The sequence below is a fragment of the Parasteatoda tepidariorum genome, chromosome 7 (genome assembly GCF_982258835.1).
Source record: "Parasteatoda tepidariorum strain Cologne lab strain chromosome 7, Ptep-v5.0, whole genome shotgun sequence".
NCBI classification, from domain to species: Eukaryota; Metazoa; Arthropoda; class Arachnida; order Araneae; family Theridiidae; genus Parasteatoda; species Parasteatoda tepidariorum.
In genome coordinates, this window is record NC_141761.1 from 43,941,476 (window position 1) to 43,951,256 (window position 9,781).

The 9,781-nt window shown below is 29.2% G+C and overlaps 1 long non-coding RNA gene across 1 annotated transcript in view; it reads left to right on the forward strand.

Annotated features, from left to right (window-relative positions):
* The window catches only part of LOC139426050 (uncharacterized), a 101,636-nt gene extending 92,067 nt beyond the window's left edge, over window positions 1-9,569 (forward strand). Inside the window, exons 2-3 of the long non-coding RNA XR_011637306.2 lie at window positions 3,273-3,337; window positions 9,309-9,569. This is a non-coding gene — a long non-coding RNA (uncharacterized LOC139426050). The remainder of the gene's footprint in view (window positions 1-3,272; window positions 3,338-9,308) is intronic.
* Window positions 9,570-9,781: the final 212 nt, after the last annotated feature.

Consider the following 9,781-nt stretch of genomic DNA (forward strand, 5'->3'; position numbering starts at 1 on the left):
TAAAACATGGATATAAATTTATTATATTAAAATACAATGTTAAAACTTTAATATGAAATCTGAAAAAATTCTAAAGCTCTTATCAGATATAATATATTCCCACATGCTAGCATGGAATCAGATTTTTTTAATATTCCATAATCCATTTAACACTTTCAATTTTAATAAATTTTTTTGACAAATAATTTAAATGAATAGTATTTTATTAAAAAGCGCTAATTTAAGTGGAATGTGTATATAACACATTCAAAATAAAAGTATTTTCAAAATAAAAGCAACAAGGTATATCTACTTATTAAAAAGTAAAACAGCGTCTTCTTCAGAAATACCGCTGTGAACTAAAAGTTGTTTTAATTCTTCTTAATTCAAAATATTAAATGACATATTCTTCAGAAAAAAAAATTAAACCTAAAATAAAAACGAAGACATAATCTATTTAGATCACAGAACATAACAATTTTATTTAGATTTATTATCGTTCGCTTTTTAAAATAAAACGTTAGAAATTCCAGCTTATAGCTCGCACACAATTAAATGATAAATAAATCACTCAAGTTTGAGCTAAAAGAACTCAAATATTGATTAATAAATACCACTCAAGTTTGAGTAAACGCAAAGCAAGAATTTCGCTCAAATAAGAATGTATTTCACTCAAGTTGAGTTAAAAAAATTTAACTCTTTTTTGAGCAGGGGAAATAACTCTTTCATTTTAAGAGAGTAAATTTAAAATATATGTGTTTGATCTATCCATCATAGTCTTAAAAGTATTTCTGATATGTAATCTTACCAAAAGCTCATTTTTGGTTCACAATGTAAGAATTCTGGGAAATTTTAAATATATCAGAAACATTTTGTAAGTATTTTTATAAAGACTGATGCAGAAAACGGAGGACAGTTCTAGGTTTCCGAGACTAAATAAAAATTTTATGGCACTTTTTAAAACATTTTCCTGCTCAAGAATTATTCTTTATCTGAAACACCAAAATTAAATATTCTTAAAGTATATTAATAGAGAAAAGAAGAAAAAAATTTCTGGAAGTAGCTCGTTAGCAAGTAGTAAAAAACTTTACAAATACCAAGTATTTTTACGGAAACAACTGAGAAAAAATAAACAAAAAATTGATTTTTTATAAAATTTATCAAAAATACACTAATACAAGGCATGTATAGGTTAGGTAGTCTTAAAAAGGAGATAGCCAGTTTATATATCTCCGATTTTTTTTAACATATTGCAGAAGATTCAGTATCGCAAGAGAGTTTTAACTTTTTTATGAATTTGGACAAAGCTTTGCTTTTCGTAACAACCAGCAAAAGGCATTTAAATTTTTAATATTTGTTTTACTTGGGGTCAAATATTTTACTTTAATTAGGTATTCTGTTGTTTTCAGTGTGCAGTTTATATTGTTTTTTCGAACTAACTGAACATTTGAAGAACATATATAGCCCAATGTGTGATCCTGAGAAAATGCAATGAAATATCATAGTGGAATGACGCTATGAGTTCGGTGACTGACTCACCATCAACTTTGGCGAAATGACCACTTAAAATCGAGAGGCAATGGCCGCTTTTCATTAATACGTATCCCTATTTCATTACACGTATATATCAAAGTTCGTGGGGTCCTTCAAACAATTTAAAATTAGATAGCAAAATTAAGGATATAAAATGTATTTTAGTAAATTAGTCTTTACCATCGCGCTTAGTATCTTTAAGTAATGAAATTTAATCATAAAATCTTTGAGTTCGTTAATTGTTTTTGTTTGGTTCCGCTTCGTTTTGTGAATTTAAGATGAAAGCTAATAAAAAGAAAACTTTAGATTTGTTAATACAATATTCTCCAGACCTAGCATGTTATCCGATACAACCCTATAACCTGTTTTATAAAACACTGTATGTTTTTTTTCACACTCAGAATTCGATAAATATCAATGCTGTAAGTAATTGATTAAATCTGTACATTAGATTTTGTTTATTGGATTCTTTTTACTTATTTAAGATAAAAATCATCCTTATAAACTTGTTTTAAGTTTTCGGGGTTAATGTTATGAAATATGTTATTTTCCGTAAACTTTCCTTTTTTTCTTCCTCATTAGATTGCCATGATTTTAAGATAAAACTCATCCTTAACAACTTATTGTAGGTTTTCATGGTTAATTGTATGATTAATTCCCATGTTTTAGCTTCCCTTTTCTTCTTTTTTATTAGATTGCCATGATTTTAAGATAAAACTCATCCTTATCAACTTATTGTAGGTTTTCATGGTTAATTGTATTATTAATTTCCATGTTTTAATTTTCCTTTTCTTTTTTATTAGATTGCCATGATTTTAAGGTAAAACTCATCCTTAAAAACTTATTGTAGGTTTTCATGGTTAATTGTATGATTAATTGTATGATTAATTCCCATGTTTCAGCTTCCCATTTCTTATTCATTATCAGATTGCTATGATTTGAAGAAAAAATTCCTCCTTAACAACTTATTTTAAGTTTTCATGGTATGATTAATTTCCATATTTTAACTTCCCTTTTCCTCTTTTGAATTAGATTGCCAAGATTTTAAGATAAAGCTCATCCTTAACAACTTATTGTAAGTTTTCATATGAAATATGTTATTTTCCATATTTCAACTTCCCTTTTCTTCTTTTTTATTAGATTGCTATCTCATCTCGACTTTTAGGAGAGATGGCAACTTCTTTATTTAATTTCAAGCATTTTTTTCATATTTTGCTCACAATATTCCATTATTTTTTGCTCAAAATATGCTGAGTACGTGTATGAGAATTTGAAATGAGCCTGAACATTTCATGTGTCTCTATTGTTAGTATTTTTATTTCGATTTCAATAAACTATGACTACCCAAAATGATAATATAAAGCAATAAAAAAGTAGAAAATAAATATGGACAAAAAAGGAAGAAAAATCGCTTTCTTTAGTTGCTTGTCTCGATCAAAAACAACTTCACTTTGTCTATGGATTTTTTTTATATTTTCTAGGAAGGCAGAAAGTTATATATAAATAAAAGTATGTTAATAAAAAAAAACAAAATGCAAATATTCCAGTCAAATTACATTTATACCTGATCCAGGTAATATAATTTTCAGATAATTGATTATAACAAAAAAAATTGAGAAAAGAAATGGAACCTGATCCTACAGTATTATTTTCATAACTACAAAAATCGTTTATATTTGTGCATTATTTTCTATTACAAATAATTTCTTTTGACTTAAATGTGTATCGTGTATCTTATGTTTAATCTTGTAATCTTATAGCCTCTCATAATTCGAGTTCTTCATCCAGCTTCTTCAAGATTTTCTCTTCCAGCGTTCCATCAAATGTGAGTTATTCTTTATTTAGAATCCATCATTTTTATCGAGGATCATTTCCATTAGAAGTTCATTGAATATTACATTTTGTTTTGAAATTACCAATTAAATTTAACAAAGAACTTCAAAAAGGTCTTTGTCGTTGAATTTATTAAATTTATTCACTGCAATCTTTGATTTTCCTCTTCGTATATTTACAGGGATAGTTTGTCTATGAGAATGCAGAAAACTTTTAAGACTGATATTAATGTAAAATGTATTCCATATATTATAATTCAGCATTTACTGTAGATTATTATTCTATATAAATCCATGATAAACTGTAAAAAATTCCGGATCAAATTGAGGTAAAAAGTACCGACTTTCAGGATACTGGTACAGTGCAACGTAAAATCCAATAAACTTTTTACAGAACAAAAAAATCTGATATTCCGTAATTTTTGCAGTAATAATTATCATAAAATTACTAAATCACTCTAATTACTACTGTAAAAATTACTGTGCAGTAAAAAAGAATAATACGGTAAAATGGATTTTATGCATGATGCACCCAAAGAGCCTGTACTTCATGCCGTATTTTGATCCGTAATATTTTACAATGTAGATTTTTTTTATTATGTTTCCTATAATTGTTTACGTGTTATTGGAACTATTTTAATGGTGCAATGGTATAGTAGATATTAGAATGCTCGTTTAAAAAGCGGACTAAATGCTTCTAAAACCTCCCGGTCTCGAATTCCGGTGACGGATGAATATACATTACACATATTTTACGCTACAATTGTATTTATTTAATCGTTATATTTTACTGTAAAATTTTACAGTCGGACAAAAAACTGAGTGGGGAAGGGTTGACCTGAAACATTAAATAGCCACTTAGAGACTTAGAGACATAATCTGTTGAACAGAAAATCAAATCTGAATAGAAAGCATCTTTGTAAATAGGTGAATGTCAGCTTCAGTATGAGTATCCGAAGTTCAGCTATAAAATTACCTGCACGCTTCATCTGCAGTATTTGCTTTCATCTTTGATGGCTTTCTCCTATTCTTCAACTGCTTTTGCATCAGGAATCTAAACTCATGTTTGTGAAAATTGCAACACCATGAAGGAATCGTCATAATTGAATGAAATTTAGTACACAGTTGAGTGGTAGTGGTACAAATAAATGATTAAACTTTCAAAGCAAACAAACAATAACAAGAGATCGAAATCAGTACTTTGTGTAGCCCCCACGCGACGCAAAAAGTGTTGTTACACGACGTGGCATGGAGTCAAGCAAATTTTGAATGTCTGTCTGAGGAAGAACACTCCATATAGTTTGTATGCGTACCCAAAGTTCGTCTGTAGAAGCATCAGGACGAGGAGCACGTGCGAGGCACCGACCAACGAAATGACACACATGTTCAGTCGGTGACGAAACTGGGGAATACGCAGGCCAAGGAAGAAGCTGTACCTGCCGCAATGCAACGAAAATTGAACAGTCCTAGCAATATGAGGGCGGGCATTGTCTTGTTGAAATACAGCACCTGGCAAGGCTTGAAGGAACGGAACAGCTTGGGGCTGTAAAACTTCACTGATGTACCGGTTGTTGTTCAGATTACCCACAATTCGTAGCAATTGAGATCATCCATGATATGCTATGGCCCCCCAGACCATAACTCCGGGTGTTCGTCCACTGTGGTGTTCGATAATGTACTCCGGAAGGTGGCGTTCACAGGCATAGCGTCTGACACGAATGCGGTCATCATGGTACCACAAATTATAGCGGGATTCGTCAGAAAACACGACATGCTGCCAATCAGCACGCCAGTCTTTATGCTGATTGGCCCATTGTAGCCGCAGGCGGCTATGGTTTAGCGTGATGGTGATCCTGTATAAAGGAGTCCTTACGCGCAGCCCACGCTGCAATTGACGTCTACGAATTGATGAAGCACACAATGAAACACCTGTAGCTATCCTTCATGGTGTTGCAATTATCACAAACATGAGTTTATGTATAAAAATCTAGTCTCGTGATTTTCCTTTGTTGTCGGTAAATTTTAATTGACAGAAAAATCACGTGGTAGAATTAAGGGGAGAGTTTATTGATGATGATGACCTTTTTTACTTCGATATCATTACGTTTTTTGATTTCTATCAATTTCTATATTAAAAGTTTAACTCTAAAAGAGTAGTTTCTTTCTTAAGAGTTGTTTCTTTATAACATAATTCTATGATATTACCCTATTATCATTATTATTATTGATACCATTAAAGAAATTCGTTAAATGATTTAAAACTTAACAATCAGCTTCATTCACAATGTAATGTATGCTCAAATTGTATTTAATATATCAACCTGTTTGGTTATCGAAATATTAAATAATGATTGTGAACTCACCAAATTTATTATAACAGCATACCTTTAATTTTAATTCTTATTTAAAAAATGATTTACTCAGAAAAATCATTTATGCTCACTAATAGCTTTTAATCGAATTATAAGGAAAATACCTATACGAGATCTTTCATATCATTTACCAATCAAATTTGATTTAAAATGAACGTTTAATTTAAAGAAATGGGGGTCGGACGTGAGAAAGATACCGCAAATATACAGAATTCTTTTTAATTCTATTATTTATATTATTCCTTCATCAGACATTGTAAATTAATGTTTTCAACTTTCATGGAATAAACTATATTATACTAAGAAACAACAATTATAGTGAAAAAATCATCGAATTTGATGAGCGGTAGTTTAAAAAGCACAAAACCCCATAGTAATTTTAAACAATTATAATACCAGAAAGAGATGGATTTACGAACTATACTAATATAAACATAGATTTCTAAAGTTCACATTCTTCTACTCTTTGATTCATCCTGTTTCTTCTCTGTATTCGACGGAACTTTTCTTATTTTATGCTAATCATATTTGATTTGTCTTTAAATCTTTACCAAAAATGTATAGTCTGTGATCAGATATATACCTTCCTGTTTCTTGTAAAATGAAATTAATTTTTTTAGAAGATTTTTATCTTGTCCTCGAAGAATATTACGTCAGAAGGTATTTCCGAATTCTACGTTGTTGTTTTTTTCATTTTATAAATATTTATAGATAATAATAAAAGCACAAATGGAAAATAAAATCAGAAAAACTAAATAATAATTATTTAATTTCATACGATTCAGTTGGACAGAAACCAAAAAGAAATTTGTACTGCTTTACCAATCCTATATTATTTTCATTATTAATAATGCATATTATTACTAAAAAATAGCATAAGCAATTTTTTCTGTATAATAAGCTGAAATAATTCTAAATATCTTTTCTGCAATCAAAAATGAAAAACATACAAATGATTTTTAAAAAAAAAAGATATCGCATTCGAATTTTTATTCTAAGATCAATATTTCGATATTTTTAACGATAAACTATTGATAAACTACCAGATAACTCTTCTATTCTGCTTCATTCGTTGGAAATTTATCAACTTGAAATTTATTTTTCCGCTTACTCTCGATAAACGTAAAGTATTGATTGTAAAGAAAAAATACTTCGTATCTGTGAGACCTGTATTTAGAGTAAAAAGAATTGCGAACGATTTATGGAAAAAGAGCAAATTAGCGTGATATGAAATAAAACTCATTCATAAATCTCAACAAACATTTCCTTTTTTTCCTGCAATAATTCATACAAAATATTAGAAACAGGCAAAAGAAATTTAAAAAATGAAACTATTTCAATCTTTCGTAATTTTACACTTCGGAAAGCATAAATCCAATTTTAAGGGTATTTTGTAACTAAAGCACTTTAACCTTTTTTATAAAGCTTTCAAAATCTGCGATTTCATTTGTTATTTACTTTTAATTTTAATTTAAATTGCATCAAAATTATAACACTGCAGTGATGCAATTTTTTTTAATTTAAGTTAAATATTATATAGGCAGCAAAGACTTCACAATACATTAAGGTCACATTACATCATATTTTTATTTAGTCAGTGGAAAGAAACTTTAATATGTAGGTTTTATTTATTCCATGAAAAAACCATTTCTTTAATTGTGATTTCAAAAGGGAAGCACTAAAAGCCAAGAACCTGTGGTACTTTACTACTCCATTTGGTGTAAAGTAGTTGCAACTATTTTTGGTGTTAATGTACACTAAATTTTTAAAATGTAGAATAAACGTTGGAGATTTTTTAATTTATCAGAGCAATAATACCATACCAACTGCAAAAAAAAAAATTATGTCACTTGAAAGTTCAATTACTTCATTGTAACCAAAATTATCACGTTATAAAACATCTAATAAATGTAAATCTTAAAATATTTTTTAAAAAAAATCAATAGTTATAACTAATACGAATAATTTTAAGAAACCGAGAAAAAGCATCTTAATTATGTAAGAAAAAAAAACAGAAAACTATTTAATCATGCCATTTGAGAATCTGCTTGGGCATCATCTCATTTTCTTCTCACTAAACACCTTTCGTCACCAAGTAAGTAATATACCCATAAAAGATGGTTAATATTTATGGCAGTATAGTACAATTATTTAAAGCTGACTCCACTGTAAAAACCGGGTTTTGAAAAACTCGAAAAATTTTCCGATTTTACTTCATTTCAATTAAACGTTCCTACACACTTCAACGGGTTTAGTCAATTGATAAATTAACTACACCAAGTAGCGGTTATTTTACACCAAGTAGTGTAAAAGAACATTCTACATGTTTCACCACATCAGCAACTAGCCTTGGATTTAGTGTTGTGAAACACTTAATGAGACACTACTTTGGTCTTTGGTGTAAAGTAGTTGCCACAATTTTCGTTGTTCGGATACACATTTTTTCACTACGTATAAGTGCCCTAATTACAGCACTATTAAAAGAAACATCAATCATACCTGCAAACAATAAATTCTAATTTGAGATGTAGGAAAGTTATTAAACATAGTATCAAGTGAAATGGAAAGAAAGTCAGATTTTTGATGGGCGATAAATTCTATTTGATGAAAAAATTGAATTGAATCCTGCTTTTAGCAGTTTAATATATTTTATCTCCAAGCATAAAGCTTTAGTTGATATTTAAGCACTCTAGTTTTTGTGAAAGTAGTCGAAATTTTAACATTTTGTGGTCTATGTCTACCGCTTTAGGTATGTGTCTGCTCTCAGTCACCACAGCAAAAACAAAGTTGAATTTACAGCATCGAACAATACTGTTGACTTAAAACAATACTGTTGACTTAAGTTGACCAACTTTGGAGATGTAGGCAATTCACTGAATCGTAAATTGCAATAAAGTTTCAGCACTGAGAGAAAAGCATAGTGTAAACTACCAGAATATGGTCAAATATAAGAGCTTATGGCTTTATGGAAATACCAAAAAGCTTGGTACTGAAACGCTTTGGTAATGATTTTGTTAAAATTAACACTAAAATATGGTTTTATAATATGCAATGAAATTTCGTAATTTTATCATCACACCTTAAAGCACTGTATCTCAATATCCTGTCCAGAAACAGTCTGGTCATAGGTTCACAATCTAAATACCAAAGATGATGTAGAACTTACTGAGTCTTTTTTTTTTCAGATCTTGAATTAAAATCACATTTCAATTAAATGAACATACATCAATTCTCGATAAAAACTAGAAAGAGAATATCTTCATCTTTAAGCAAAAGCGATTAAGGTTTTATTCCCTTTTTCTTCAACCTATTTATGTGAAACTTCAGTTTCGGTAATGATTGTTATTAAAACAAAGCACCGAAATCGACTTAAGCTTGCACCTGCTTTTTATTGTAATTGTGCTTGTTGCTGCAATTATTTTAACACTTAGAATTCACATCTTAGTCAGCAACAAACAACGGCAGCAATGACTTTAAATTCTGTTTTTTTTTCATGTTTACTACATTATTATTACATTTTATTATTTCCTTTTTATTATTTTCTCTCTATTATTTCCCTTTTTTATGTTTATTACTTCTTTTTTAATGAAAGCTGTCGCCATGTTTCGTCAGATATCTGGACATGATTGCCTGAATAAACATCTACATTGCCTCCACGTGGTTTCAGATCCTCTTTGTACCTTGCGTGATCTCCACGAAGAGATTGACTTGACTCACCTGTTTAGATGCCCTACTCCTTAACTCGGACATCAGTCTGGGAACGCTACTTGACCACTCGCTCTCATTTATAGATTTATTGTTATCTTTTTGATATTCAAGTGTTTTTTGATGAACCATTGGAGATAAAAAAAAATTATTACTTTTTGTATTTAATTTATTTCCTTTTGTATTTGATTTATTTCCTTTCGTATTTAATTTATTTCCGTTTGTATTTAATATATTTTGTATTTATTTATATTTTTTGCTACCTACATAGTTTGGTCTAGCTATTTTGTTATTTGAATATTAAAATTAATATTCGTACTGGAATTAATATATATATTATTTACATTTGATTTAGGTTTA